Source organism: Notamacropus eugenii, chromosome 2 (genome assembly GCF_028372415.1).
Source record: "Notamacropus eugenii isolate mMacEug1 chromosome 2, mMacEug1.pri_v2, whole genome shotgun sequence".
NCBI classification, from domain to species: Eukaryota; Metazoa; Chordata; class Mammalia; order Diprotodontia; family Macropodidae; genus Notamacropus; species Notamacropus eugenii.
Window position 1 is genome coordinate 86070258 of NC_092873.1, and position 16078 is coordinate 86086335.

The 16078-nt window shown below is 38.2% G+C and overlaps 1 protein-coding gene across 19 annotated transcripts in view; it reads left to right on the forward strand.

Annotated features, from left to right (window-relative positions):
- BTNL2 (butyrophilin like 2) overlaps positions 1–16078 on the forward strand; it is a 108553-nt gene that overhangs the window by 51330 nt on the left and 41145 nt on the right. For 8 of the 19 annotated variants that reach the window (XM_072637601.1, XM_072637597.1, XM_072637599.1 and 5 more), the window contains 4 exons: positions 3311–3536; positions 6099–6276; positions 10301–10475; positions 10894–12913. The gene's annotated coding sequence lies outside the window, so the exon portion shown is untranslated. The other 11 variants (XM_072637608.1, XM_072637606.1, XM_072637605.1 and 8 more) reach the window with 10 other exon arrangements.

A 16078-nucleotide genomic window follows, 5' to 3' on the forward strand; every position in this document is an offset into this window, starting at 1 on the left:
TCCTTTATTTCCTTTATCTTCTTAGTTTTGTTGACATATGTAAGTTCTAATAATTAGGTTTCTTCTTATTTTCTTACATTTTTAGTTTGTTCAGATTTGATTTTATTGATTTTCTTCACCTCTTTAAAATCAAATTAGCTAAAGGTTTATCAGTCTTGTTAGTTTTTTTTCAAAGAATCAATTTTTAGTTTTATTTATAAGTACCATACTCTTTTTGGTTTCCAACATAAATTTCTTCTATAATGTTCAAGATTTCCTTTTTTCCTTTTCCCCCAGTTAATTTTGTTTTCTATATTAAAAAAGATATTTAATGCATTAACCCTCTTTTTTAAAATTCTATTTGGCTAATATATGCTTTTCTGGATATACTTTTTTCTCTTAGGACGGCTTTATAACGGCATCCCAGACATTTGGGTATATTGTCTCATTGTTTTTGCTTTAAAAAGTTTTTATTCTGAACTTTACAAAAGACAAAAAAGTCACCTTCATAAATGTTGTAGAATAGAAAAAGTAAATTGCACATGAAACTGTAGATCTCCATTATATGGAGCTTACTTTTCTTTTTAGATATGTGGTGAATACAGTTGGTAGCTTTCAAAGCTGTCTTACTTGTCTTGTTTCTTTCTGGCCTCCCTTCTCTTCTCTGCCCTGAATTTTAAATAAATATTTCCATAATCTTATTTTCTTCCTTTCTCTCCCCGCTCCCCATCCCTATCCACTGTTCCCCTCGGTTAGTCCTACTTTCATTGGAAAAGGATAAAGGAAAACAAGCCTTTTGTATTAAATATGCATAGTTAAGCAAAACAAATTGCCATATTATCTGTGTCCAAAAATGTACGTATTCTGCATTTTGGATTCACCACTTCTCTGCCAAAAAGAAGGTAGCACACTTCATAATCTGCATTATCAAAATAATAAGAATCACAGTTGGTTATTACATTTATGAGTTCTCAAGTCTTCCAAAGATATTTTCCTTTATAATGTTGCCAGTCAGTTAATCATCAAGCATTTATTAAGTGCTTACTATGTTCCAGGTACTGTAATAAATGTTGAAAATACAAAGGAAAGCAAAATCATGGTCCTTTCAAGCAGCTCAAATTCTTATGGATGAGAAATATAAACAACTGTGTATATTCAAGACATCTACAATGTTAAGGGAGGTAATCTCAGAGGAAAGGTACTAGCAATTGTTGGAGTGGGGCAGGGAAGTGGACAACGACTAGGAAATGCCTTTTTTAGAAGATGAGATTTGATCTGAGTCTTGAGGAATGCCAGGGAATCAAAGAGTCAGAAGTGAAATGGGAGTGCATTAACATTTTTGTATAAGTTATTCTCTTGGTTAAGTTCACTTCACTCTGCATCAGAATTCATAGAGATAATACCTGGTTTCCCTGAAACTGTCCATTTTGTCATTTCTTATGGTCCATTCATATGTAATATATTTTTTGGGTTCCTTCTCTTAGGTTAGTTCTTTCTTCCTTACTATTCATTTTGATTAATCTATAACCCTATTCCCATAGGTTCCACTCCTCTACTTGTTCCTTCCCTTCTATTTTTCATTCTTTTCAATAGTTTTAGAGTTTTTTCATTTCATGTATTGATTTCTTTTTCTTTCTTTATATGATTCCTGAAAGTGTTAATTGGGAAATGTAGGATAGGAATACATCATCATGAAAAAGCTACCTGGAAGAGAATTTTGAGTCAAGTTTTGAAGGAGGAAATATTAAAGGTTATCCCAAACTTTGAACTAGGCAACCAGGTATAAAAGATCAATTGGGAAAGGATGGTATTTTTTAAGGGAAGGAGGTGGGAATTGTATGTTTTGTTTCCATTATGACAGAGTTCATATGTTGGCAAGAGATTCCAATGGATGTATCTTATGCACTATTGAATGGATAGGGCAAAACATTAAACAACAGCTCACTTGACCTGTCACTTTCTCTTGGATATAGTCACTTACGTTGTTCTGCATTGCAAGGTCCAAACACTAGGGAAGAAAAAAGGAAAATTTTTTTTGTTGACCACTTGCTTGTGGTATCTAACTCCCTGAGCCATCCCCATCCCATAGTGTTCTTTGCTAAAAGGGCACCTACTTTCTATCCCTTCTTGTCCCGTTTTTTCTCTCCTACCCACTAACCCCGAAACTATTTCCACCTACTCCCTACATTTCAGTGAGTGAAAGGAGGGACTAAAGAGTTAATGGCAGGGTGGGGATGCAGGTGACTAGGGCAAACACCAAATCTTAGTTCAGGAAATTGTTACCAAAGGCAATTGGTTTAGGTTGGTTCCATGGCCCCTTTTTTATGGAATTACACAAACACAGAGTGTCAGAACTGGAAGGTATTGTAGAGACCAACCTCCTTATTTGCTGGAGGTGAAAACTAAGGTCCAGAGAGGCCCCCAAAGCCACATGATTAGGAAGTAGTGGATCCAAGGATAAAACTAAGGTCTTTTGACTCTTAACATTGTGTTCTTTACCCAAGACTAGATTGGTTAATGCTTCTCATTAGTCATTATCTATCTTTAGATTCTTCCTTCACTTTTAAAAATTCCTGCAATTGCCTGTCTCCATACAACTCTGAACTGCCACTAGTAGTTTTCTTTTCAGTCTGGACCTTGGACTATTGCTATAGGAATACCCTATGAAGAAATTGAGGAAACTTCCTCTGCTAATGAAGATTAGCCAATCATTCTGCCATTTATAGTCTTAGAGAGTTGCCTGTAGGCACTAAGAAGATAAGTGACTTGCTAGGGTCACTTAGCCAGGGCATGTCAGAGATTAGACTTGAATCCAAGTCTTCCTGACTCTGAGACTGGTTTTCTATCCATGATGTCATGGTGTCTCTCTTTAAGTCACTAATATAAAGATCTTCCTCTTCCTCCTATCTGTTATTCAAAGGATTTCCTTCTGATTTAATTTCTTCTTAACAGTGTTTTTTATTGACAATGTGTTGATTTTTTGTCAGACTCAATTAGGTAATATTTCTTTCTGGGCTGACATAATTAGTCATAGTGAGCTATGAGGTGAAGTGAGAACAGAGGAGTCAGAAATCCAAGGAATCTCAGACTTCTGCACTAGTACCTTTGTCTAGAGCAAGGAGACTAGTTACCGACTAGACACGCACATATACATACATACATACATACATACATACATACATACATACATACATACATATATATATTCATAAGGGAAGGCACATTGCCAACATTTTAACCCTCCTTCCCTTCCTCCCTTCCCCTCTCAGTTTTCATAAAAATTGTTATCCTATCATGACTCACAGTTTTTCCTGTATCGTATATATTTCAGAGCTAGAGCTGCCACTGCGACGAGTCCTAGAATGGTGAAGATCAAAGCCAGAAGAACAGCTGAAAGAGAAATTCACCTGAATTTACCTTATGACCAAACCATCAGACATATGCCATTTCTATTGACTTCCAGCACCCTTCACCAAATAGGGTCTGTAATATGAGGGCCATTAAAGAATGTTTTAACAGACATACTATCCCTGCACTCAAGAGGCTTCAGTCAGTAGGTGAGAGATAACAGTGATCCAAATAATTATAACATTTGCCACTATGTGATAAGTGGAATGAGAGAGGTGCAAACATAGGGCATATTTTCTGCTAGAGAAGCAATTGTCTTCATAGGGAAGATAGAATTTGAGTGGGGTCTTGAAGACTGAAACAACAGTATTTTTTGTAGAGGGTAAATTGTGATCCAACATAGAGAGACAAATATATGGAAGGAGCAGGATATGTAGCCCAATTTGTCTAGAGTAAAGATATGGGTCAAGAGGCGGTTGGTTGTCATAGTAGGTAGCTCACTGGACTTGGAATCCTGAATCAGATGGTGATTAAGAAGGAAAGGATGATTAACAATGTCAAATATTACAGGGATGACAGAGATGAAAAGAACAGAGGGAAGACCATTGGTGACTTCTAAGATATAATTTTCTGTAAAGTGATGGGGTTGGAAATGAGTTTGTAAGGGCTTATGCGGTGATTGAATAGTGAACTAACGGGGATGGTGACTATGGACTATTGTTTTTAAAAGTTTAATAGTAAGGGGAGAAAGGGAGAGACAGACAGACAGAGAGACAGAGACAGAGAGACAGAGAAAGAGCCAGACAGAGATAAAGACATAGACATGGACAGGTAGAGATGGAAACAGAGGGAGGATGGTGGTTTGATTCTGAAGGGAAGTAGAATTTAGGGATTTTTTTTTAAAGAACAAAGGAAGTCTGAGTATATTTGTAGGGAAGACGGGGATGTGATTGAAGATATAAAAAGCACAGGGGTTATTTGGAAGAGGCAGTAGGAGGGCAGTAAGAAGAAAGGCACAAAGGAAGGGGGTTAGATCAGGGGTGGGGAAACTGTGGCCTTGCAGTAGCAACCATACTAGCATACAGGATGAGATGCTAGCACATGTTCTTTGATCTGCTTTTTTTAAGGAAAGATAGCTTTAAAGAGGTTAACAGTCATACTTTAATTAACAGATAAGGAAAGAAAAGTAGTCCAAGAAAGAATTCAATAGACAGGGCTCCAAATGTCTAAACAGAATACAATCACCTACATACACCACCAGCCTGGGAAAGCACAGACATCTGAGGAATAGGGGGGCTCTTAACAAATGACTACATAGAGTCCTGTCCAGAGAATCAAAAGGTCCTTCTCATGAGAGAGCCCCCAAAGCAAAATGCCAACCTCCCAGAATATATAACACTCGGCCCTTGATTGGTTCAGAACCTACTTGGTTCAGTATCACTGTGAAATATCAGGGTTCAAAGGAGATTAATCCTTCAGATGTTTACAATTTAATCTGAGCCTAGGAAACTGAACTCCAGAAAAAAAAAACAACTCACTTTGCTTATGCTTACAGACCTCGAGGCCACATGTGGCCCTCTAGGTCCTCAAGTGCAGCTCTTTGACCAAAGCCAAACTTCACAGAAAAAAATCCCTTAATAAAAGGATTTGTTCTGTAAAACGGACTCAGTCAAAAGGCTGCACCCAAGGACTTAGAAGGCCACATGTGGCCTCAAGACTGCAGGTTCCCCACTCCTGAGTTAGACAATTAGAGACAATTTTCCCTCTGAGAGCAAAGGAAAAATGGAAAAAATGAGATTTATGATGCGGAGGATGGGAGGTGAGAAGATTCCTGAAGGATATCTACTTTCTCCAGCAAAGATTAACACCCTGAGTGGGAAAAAGAATGGAAAAAGCAGCTGATGAGAGATACTCATAGTGGGGGATGAATAAGATTCATTGGGGGATGGGGTAGAGGAAATAAGTAAAAATGAAAGGAAATATCATGATAGAAAAGAAAGTAAGGGAAAATGAAGGTTTGAGTTCAGAGAAGAATGTCCTAGAGAGGAGATTTGTCCCTACCCAGTAAATTCACGTTCCAGTCCATCTGCCTTCTTGTGTCTGAGAGATGTGAATGGTCAGTTTCCACTGTTGCCAACCATTATCATACTCTTTCTGGTTGTGTGGTGCTGGGAATGACCTAAGTCTGGGAAAGCAGTAAAATAGAGGAGAGTAGAGAATAAAGGTGTTGCAGGTTGAAAGCAGCTCCCTCTAATAAGGTTGAAACAGAATGTGGGCGTGTGACTTGAGAATATTCCAGAAGCTATGTCACAACAAAGGACTAGAGCCTTAGAAGTGGAAGAGCTAAGTAGGAAAGTGCCAAGAAAGAAGGCAGGTAGAAGAATTTCCTGTAGTCACAGAAGGACAGTCTCTTCCCCTCAACTTCTCTGGCTTATTTCAGGTGAGAGTACTCTCCTCTCCCCTTCGTACTTTCCTACAGCCTTTGTATGAATCACTCCTTTTACCCAGATTACTTTCTAATTATTACACTGATTTATTTTTAATAAATGTTAAACATATTTATAAAATATAAATAAAATATATATAAATAATTATACATATTTATTTTAAAGTTTTAGTACTCTTTCTCCCAGAATGCAAGCTTTTGAATAATAGGAATCACATTATTTTAAAAAAATATCCCTATTGCACACAGGTATTTGATGTGTCAGTTTGAATTGAATTGTCAGGATGCTGGAGTTGTTTAAGTTAGATCTCTTGGAATATTTCAGATTTTCCAAAATATCTAGAAGGGAGTATCCCTCCAAATATCTGACAAGAGGACCCTCGGAGTAAATGAGAGATGGCTCAAAGAAGAAGATTCATGACCCTTCCTAGTAGTAATAAGATTTCTGCCATTGAGAAAAATTTCATAAACTTTGTGTCAAAAAGGGAAGTGGAAGAAAGGAGGTAAGTTAATGAGCTGTTCTGCCCTTGGGTATCAATATGAACAGCCAACTAAATAGATAAGAAATATCTATTCTATTTCTAAAAAGGAAAGAAAGAGAAGAGAGGTATTTCCTAGAAGGTAAACAAAGTCTAACAAAATATGTTAGAGAAGGGCAGATGTCTTGATTCTGCTTCCTTGTAGTGTCAAGTCAATTTCCTTCCCCCAATTTTCCCTGGTACCACCCTAAGTCTGGGCTCTCATTATTTGACTACTATGGGAGTAGCTTCCTATTTTGTCCCTGTCTCAAGTCTCTTTCCTATTTAATCTCTATACTATGTACCATCCTATGCACTCATAACTTAATAAATTTCCTAATGAATGAATTTGCTTATGGCATTCCATTGCTCAAAAGAACTTCAGAGGCTCCTCACTGACTATTACATAAATAATAAACTTGGTATCTTAGTGTCTAAGGAGCTCTAAAGTCTGGCTCTACCCAACATTTCCAACTATATTTCATAGTACTCATCCAATTAATTTTAGCAATCATTTAAAAAAAAAAACCAAACCAACAGGCTTCTTAGACCTGGTTAGGCATTGAAGATACCCAAGGTCATCCACTGCAACCCAGGCCGTTGCCAATCATCTTGGCTTTTGTCCTGTTGTTGTACTCTGATGACTCTGGAAGAAAGTGAGGCTGATGACTTTCTGCAACTCTGCCTCACTTAAATCTAGTTCATGAGCAAATCAACACATTACTTGTGATTATCATTGGTCCTCTTAGAAAACAAAGGATGAACAACATTTGTATCCCCAGTGCTTAGCACAGTATCTGGTATGTAGTAGGAACTTAATAAATATCTATGGACTGATTGTCAGGGAGGGTGAAATAAAAAAAGCAGTTCAGGAAGAGTACAATGAGAGATGAAGAAGGAAAGATCACTTTTACCTAGGAATGTAAGGGTTAGGGAAGGTTTCATGAAGAAGGTGATCTGAGTTGGACCTTGTAAAAAGGAAGGGACTTTAACAACAAGGATAGGGTTGGAGACACAAACATACGAGAAGGTAGGATGAGAACAGGAGATGGAGAGTAGATCAGTTTGATTCAAATACAGATAGCATGTAGGAGAGTAGTACAAGATAAGACTAGATAAGTGGTCTGGGGTCAGATTCTGGAAGGCCTTGAATGCCAGTTGTTGCCGTTGTTAAGTCATGTCCGACTCTTTGTGACCCCATTGACATAGTCTATGGAGTTTTCTTGGCAAAGATGCTAGAGTGCCATTTCCTTCTCTAGTGTGTCTCCATTTTACAGATGAGGAACTGAGGCAAATATAAGTTAAGTGACTTGCCCAGGGTCACACAACTTGTAAGTGTCTGAGACCAGATTTGAACTCAAGTCTTCCTGACTCCAGGCCCAGTGCTCTATCCACTATGCCACCTGAATGCCAGAGTAAGAAGTTAATAGTCTTTTCTGTAAAGAGTGGGAAAAACCTTGAAGTTTTTTGAGCAGAGGAGTGTGATTGTTGTTGTGTTTGTCCTTTGTTGCTGAAGAAGACCATGCCATCAGAGAAATGATGACATGACTGGCACTTGACTTTGTTTTGAGTGAGGGAGGGCTGCGCAGGTCACCAGCCTCACTTCTCCTCCAGAGCCATCTGGATCCAGTGACCAGATATTCATCAGGATGACTGGAGATGACCTAGGATGCACTGGGAGACCTTGGGCCTTTTAGTGTCATTAGTAACGTTGTGGAGGAAGGACTGGAAAGGGCAGAGCAACATGCCCATTTAGGAGATAATTATGGAGACTTAGACAAGAAATTGAAGGCCAAAGTGACAGAGATTTTGTTTTCCACATTGTTGCCCACTGAAAGGGTGCTCTTCCCTGCACAATGTGGGAAAAGCTCAGATTTTGTCTCTCCTTGATAACCAAGTAAGACATAATATAGTATAATGGACAGAGAGCTAGCCTTAGATTCAGGGGGATTTCAGTTCAAGTTCTATCTCTGATGTATCCTTGCTGTGTCACTCTGGGCTCTCTCTATCACTCAGGTAACTTTCTAAAATCTGCATTGATAGAGTTGTCTACACCAATAAATTCACAAGTGGAGATGAAGAAGGAAAAAAAAACCAAACCATGGTCATCAGGGTCATTCTTTGCACATTTATCAGAACACCAGTTACAATACAATCCTCTTCCCCTTCTCAATGTTCTGTTGCCAAAGATTTGGCTTATTTTTTAAATAATATTTTTCCTCTCAATTACATGTTAAACATTTAAAAAAAAAGTTTTTAGATTTAAATTTTCTCCTTCTTCTTTGAGGCAATAAACAATCCAATAATACACGCACACACACGTACACACATGTACACACGTACACATACATACACACACATACACATGTACAATCATGTAAAACATTTCTTTATTGATTATTTTGTGCAAGAAGACTCAAACAAATCAAAAACAAAAAAATGAAAGTAAAAAAACAGCATGCTTCAGTTTGTTTTCAGACAATATCAACATGGTAGCACATTTTATTATGAGTCCTTTGGGATTATCTTGTATCCTTGTATTACTGAGAATAGCTAAGTCATTCACAATTCTTCATCATACAATATTGCTATTACTGTGTGTAATGTTCTCCTGGTTCTGCTCACTTCACTTTGCACCATTTCATGTCAGTTTTTCCAGGTTTTTCTGAAATCACCCTCCTTGTCATTTCTTATAGCACAATAATACTCCATTGCAATCATAGGGTGTGGTCTATTTTAAATTAATTAGATTCTCTTTTGACTTTGACCAGCTATCTAGAGGCATTTTGATCTCATCATTTATTGTGGGACTTAGAATTGTGAGGGTAAATTCCTTACTGTGTGTAAGTCAGTGATTCTCTTGCTCTTCGAATGTTGGACTTGGGGCCCAGAAGACCTGTCTTCAGCTCCCACTGATGACACTTATTAGCTATGTGACTTTGAGTATATCACTTAACCTTCTCTGGGTCACATCTATAGCTTTTTCCAGAGTTATTTGCTGAGTTCTTTTTCACTACACCCAGAAATCATAATCCACAATAAGATGGTCCACAAGGGATCTGTGATTTCATAGTGGGATAACACAGACTACAACATGTCTTTAGTTTCCACTCACTCCCTGTTTGAAATAAAAAGGGATCACCAATTAGAGTTACTAATGGACTTTATCCCTCTCACACCCTATTAACAATGGAGATATATGTTTGGGAAGTCAGAGTCCTCTGAGAATGTAAATGCCCTCAGAGTAATTTATGGTATCTGAAGGGAGTAAAATGCCCCTATAAAATGTTATCTATGTCTGGCAAAGTTCTTCCTGTCTCATGCCAGGATCAATTTGGTTGGAATATAATTCACTTTGAAGCAATTTTGAAGTATTCTTGATAAAACAGAAAGATATTTCACAATCTCCCTCTATACAATAACTTTGGAAAAATGGTTTCTAGTCACAAACTCTTAGTAGATGACCTCTTATGTATTTTCCAGCTCCTTAGGTTTATGAGTCTGTTGTGACTTTTGGAGTCCTTACATCACCTATGCCTTATTCTGGTAGCAGTCTGATTTATTTGTATTAGTATTAGGGGCAGCAGTGATCTTCAGAATGATTGTAGGGTGGAATGCCAGATAGAAGCATGAGTTATTAATATTTTTCAGAAATTTACCAATCACAACTATAGACAGTTATACGCAGGAGGTGTTTGATCTCCCCCTGCTCTTCCCACTCCTCGAAGGTGATACCTCTGAGCATTCTAAAACACTCAGTCAAAGTTGGGACCACGAAGTTCAACCAAGTCTCTGTGGAAGCTGATAGATGACAAAAATTGCATGTGGTTTTCTCTTCTTAGATCTGGGACAGGAGTGAGAAATTATTCCTCTGAGGGAGAGGACCTCCAAGTATCTTTCTTTGTGTGCAGAAAATCTTGACTGAGCTATGCCACAGTTTCAAGAATTTGGCAAGTTAACTTCCCTAAAGGTATAATGAGTTCTTTTTCCTTCCCTTTCCTCAAACTAGGTTGCAAGGTGGATAGAGTGAAGTTGGGATCTGGAAGAACTGACTGGAAATAGTGCCTCCCACTCTTGTGTGATCCTGAGTACCTCACCTAACCTCTCCTGGTCTCTATTTTCTCATCTGTAAAACAAGGATAATACTAGCATCTACCTTCTGGGATTGTTGTGGAATAACATAGGTAAAGTGCTTTACAAACCTTACAACACTAGATAAGTGCTAGCTATTATTATTGTTATCTCCAGATAGTGTCAAGTTTAATCTGTCCTGCCTTCTGAGGTGAGAGATGGAGAAACAAAACTGTCCTTCAGTTCATGTGTGGATAGGGTGAAGAAATGGGCAAGTGTTTCACTGCCTTCTCCAGCATGTTTTTAGTAACTGGAAGGAAGGAATTCTACTAAAGCCCTTTGGGCTCTGACTTCCATGTGATGGAGTCAGTTTCCTTAGTTCTTGTCCTCTGAGTTCAGATTATGTGGTTGGCATTGCCTGGTGAGAAAACTTTGACAACAGTCTATTTCAGTTTGGCTGACATCAGCTCGAGTACCCCCTGACATCTCTGTGTGTGCTGCTCCCTCTCATTTCACTTCTATCTTTTCCAGGTTGGCACCTCATGAAGTACTCTGTGCATGACTGCAAGGATGATGTCATGGAATTTCCTCCAATGAACAGCAGTGTTCTTATTACTGAGGGCACTTGAAACTATGCAGGAGCCTTCTCTATTAAGGATAAAATGATGTTCTATTATGTGTATAACTGGTTGATAGGGGGTGCTTCCAACTTGAGTATGGGGTCCCCAGATTTGGTAGTGCCTCCAATGGCTTTGCCAATCAATTGTGATATGACTTCTGGCAAGATCTGTGACCAAAATACAAGCTCTGGAGGGTCTCACCAAATAAGACAGCTTCAGGTGGAGCCCTTGGATAGTATGGGAGTGTGCTGTCTAAAACAACCAAGTTAAATGTGAGGAAGCACAGCATGAGAGGGTTGAAAACTAGGTCATGAAGGTTTTGGGCCACAGCAACTCATTACAACTGTTTTCCAAAAGGAAAGAGGGGATATTTTTGGCTTTCCTTCACATAGGAAATCATAGATCTATCTTAAGTTTTGAAGTAAGTTTTTAATCATAGAGCACTTTAGAGATTATAAAGTTATCCATAAAACAAATCTGTGGGTGAAAGCATTTTTTAGTCTCATTTATAGATGAACTGAGTGTTGGAGGAAGAGTTATTAGCTTACCAAGCTATTAAGGTCACATAGCTAACAAGTGGCAGCTCAGGGACTGGAAGCAAATCTTCCAACTTCAGGTTCAGTACTGTTTTCACTACAGTGCAGTCAATTCTCTTGACAGACCAACTTCAGATCCCAAGAATGTGGCCAAAAAGCATCAGGGTGAACATCTCTCCCAGTGTTTAAGGGCATTATGTTCCAAGGCAGGCGGTCTAGGATGCCAGGTGGGCAGGCAGTAGCAAGTACCATGTTAAGTCTATGTGGTTCTAGGATAGTGCTAGGCCCATACCAATTATTCAGTAAGTACTTCCTGAATTATATAGAATCTAGTTTTGCTCTCTGTTCCCCTCTCAGGTAGTTTTAATGCATTATAACCAAGTTTACCAAGGTCATTCACAGCCCATATACTCATTTACAGTCAAGATTTAATAGTTGTGTGGCCTGGGGAAAGTAATTTTACTTTTGTGTACCTCAGTTCCCTTGTCTATAAAAATGAGATACATGACCTTCCCCATAGAGTTGCTGTGAGGAAAAGGCCTTAGAAAAAATGATAATCAATAAAAATAATAGCTAAAATATATAGAGTGCTTTAAAGTTTGCAAAGTGTTTTGCAAAGATTATCTCATTTTATCGATTACAACAACTCTGTGCTTTACAGGTGAGGAAACTGAAGCAAGCAGAGGCTAAATGACTTGCCTGAGGTCACATAGTAAATAAATTTGACTCAATATTATTGAAAGAATGGTGGCATTCTGAGGAGAGGAAGTAGTGGGCTCCCTCTTAGTCGTCCTTTTAATGACTGGTTGCTAAATAACACATTGGATTCAATTTCCTAAGTTCCTGTCTTCTCAGTATAGGGTATGGTGCTGGCATTTCCTTTATATTAGACTTCTTCCCATGGCAATAGCATGTGGAGTAAGGGTGGTGGAGAGCCTTTGTTTCATAGTTAAACTCAGAGTTCCCCCAGACAGAAACTTTGCAGGGATATTGTAGTATGGCTCCTTTCAGCTAGGCAACGCAGAGGATAAAGTGTGAGAGTCAGAGTCAGGAAGACCTGGCCATTTAATTAGCTTTGTGACCCTGGGCAAGTCATTTAACTTTTCCCAGAATTAAAATCCTTATCTGTAAAATGCGGACAAAAATAGCATGTATGTCCCAGGGCTGTTGTGAGGATCAAATAATATGCATGTAAAATGTTGTGCAAACCTTAAAGTACTTTATTTGTTGTTGGGTTGTTTTTCAGTTGTGCCTCGTCCTTCATGACCCCATTTGGGTTTTGTTTTCTTGGCAGAGATACTGGAGTGGTTTTGCTGCTCTCTTCTCCAGCTCATTTTGCAGATGAGGAAATGGGGACAAACAGGGTCAAGTGATTTGCCCAGGGTCACACAGCTAGTAAGTAATGCGCTGTCTATGTGTTAACTATTATCTCTACCTGTATGCAGACTTTGGACTAGATGACCTCAAAGGTTTCCTTTTAGCTTATATGATTCTGTGGTTCATTGTTTCAGTCATGTCTGATTCTTTGAGACCCATTTGGGGTTTTCTTTACAATGAATACTGGGATGGTTTTGCTATATCCTTCTCCAGCTCATTTTGCAGACAAGAAAATGGAGAGAACTGGAGTCAAGTGACTTGTTCAGGATCACACAGGTGGTAAGTGCCTGAAGCTGGACTTGAACTTGTTTTCCTGACTCCAGGCTCAGTGCTGTAGCCACTATTCCAATTAGTTGCCCAATATGATTCTTTCATTGATTGCTAAGCACAGATGTTGAAGGTCCTGCTGGCCTCAGATTAGTAATTCAGACTTCGAGAAGTTAACAGAACATATCCATAAGGAATTGAATTGTGTCGTTTAACCTTTGTGAGAATAAATCAAATCAAGTGATTGCAGAAGTGGAACGTGAGCAAGACTGATTTCAACAGGGTAAGCCCCAGAATTCACCTTGTGCCTATATGAGTATTATTCATTGGATGGTCATAATTTGTCATAGCCATGATTTCTTCTCATATACAAAGAAATTAATATCTCAGTCCTGAATCTTTCTCCTTTCTCTGTATGCTCTGGGTGTGAGAATTATGGGAACTTAGATTTAGAACTAGAAGGAATCTTAAGTAATTTAGTCAAACCCCTTTATTTTATAGATGAGGAAACTGAGGTTCAGAGAGTGACTTACCCCTGAAAGGTCACACCAATAAAAGTGGAAAAGATAAGATTTGAACTTAGATCCTTTGACTTTAAGCACAGTACTTTTTTAAACTGAACCAAGTGTCATTATCATGATGTATTTGTTGAATTGAGATGATTGGAAAGCTACATGTATTTCGAAAGTGTCTGGCAAGAGGTGTGTTCCAGTACAAAGTCCTGTATAGTTTTGGGTCTCAGAGTAGGTGGCTGGAAAGACTGGAGCTTTCAGAGGGCCCCTGAGAAAACACTGAAGCTGATTGTAGAAAGGCTTATTTGGAAATAAAACCTTCCTAGGGGAGTGGTGGAGGATCTAGAGTACCCTGAACATCCTCACTGAGATGTGTGTGCTGAGTCTCCACCTGAGCATGGAGGGAAGAGTGCAACATGGATTATGAAGGTGATCCTGTGATAAAGTGGAGTGAAAGTTCTAGAGCTACATGGAATGAAAGTGAGTGAGATAGCCAGTGGATTAAAGGAGATTTTTTCCCACTCATCATATAACATCATTTGACCTTTCTAAGGAAGCCCTCTGCTTAGGTAAGACATGGTATCACTATATAAATGTTTGTTGAATTAAATTAAATTGAGTTGACTATGTATCACTTTTCATAAGATTTTTTTAAACACCAGAAACACCATGTTGTTTTTTTCAATTAATTCTAGCCAGACTTACCTGGTACACACAGACTACTTTCTAGGTCATGGTTAACACTGACTGCATGACCATGGAAAAGTCATTTCAGTGTTCTGAACCTCAGTTTCCTCACCAGTAAGATAGAGATATAACTTTATACATGATATTTTGATTCATTTTTATGATTTTCTTGGAAAAGAGAAAAAAAGGAACAAAATTGCATGTATATTCTATTTTGTTGCCTGAAATCCTGAAATTAAATTAGTAAGTATTCAAATCATAGATTCATGTTAGGGAGTTGGAAAGGAACTTGGAAATTTCCTATTCCAACTCATTCATTTTTAAGAGGAGGAAATCGAATTCCAAAGAAGGTGAAGTGACTCATTCAGTCATATAATTATTGACTCTTTTCTCTTAAAACAGCAATAGCAATAACAATTTTGCTTTGGACTTTTTGCTTGAGATTTTGGAGTGCCTCCTGCCTTGGTCCCTATGCTTCTTAGAAAGTAAGATTTCACATTGTTTTTCTTTACACACTCTACGTTCCAGCTTGGTTGAATGATATTTCCTGAACTAGACACTCTCCCTCCCTTCTCTCATCTCCCAGCTGTTCTTCATACTTCTTTACTGCTACCTCATAGAATCCTTAATAGGTATAATAATATGTGTTTAGTTCAGTCTAATTTAATTTAATTGACATTCTAGATTCCAGATTGCCTCACTTAAACATGTCCTTGATTCTTCTACCTTTTAAAACAGCAGCAGCAGCAGAAACAGCTACAACAAATATTTATTCAGTACCTAGGATACACAAGGGAAGCTAGGTGGTGCAGTGGACAGAATATGGGCTTATAATTAGGAAGCTTTGAGTTCAAATCTGACCTCAGACACTTTCTAGTTGTGCGATCCTGGAGAAATCATTTAACCTTGTTTGCCTCCAGGTCCTCATCTGCAAAAAAAAAAAAAAAAAAAAAGACATGAAGAAGGAAATGACAAAGTACTCCTATATCCTTGCCAAGAAATCCCTATGGACAAAGTCTATGCATGAAGAGTTAGACACAAGCAAACAACTTAACATCACAGTGTATAAGGCACTATGCTGGATGTCTGGCATTCAAACACAAAAATGAAACAGTAAACGCAAGTCCAGTAGTTTTGATTCTGTGGGGAATCTGAGAGCCCAGGTATAACATATACAGAGATAAATAGATACAAGGTAATTTGAAGGAGAGATAAATGGGTGGAGCAGGGGATCTGAAAAGGCTGCAAGAATGTGGTCTCTGAGCTGAGCTTTAAATTCTGAACCCTTTCTATTGGTGTGCTTTTAAATGACACAAAAGCATCACAATTGTTGAGAGCACCTAACTCAAACACAAACATTTACTAAACAAGAAGGCAAAGGCAATAGTAATAATAATAACATAATCTAAACCAGCTGAGTCAACAATGTTTTTTTTCCAGAAAAAGGTCAACCTGACCCTCTTTATTGTTGAAATTAAAAAAAAAAAAAACCCAAAACCCTTAAAATACAATGGTGAACATACAAGGACAAAACAATGATGAAACAACATTGAAGAGAGAGTAGTGATCTAAATGTTTGGTCTTCAAACTGGCTTAGAGATAGTCCAATACCCCATTAAAAATGAATATATTCACCGTTAATGGTAATTGGCTTCTGGGAAAATTCTCTCTTCAAGAACATCCTTTAATTGTTGCTGCTTTTCAATCTGACCAAAAT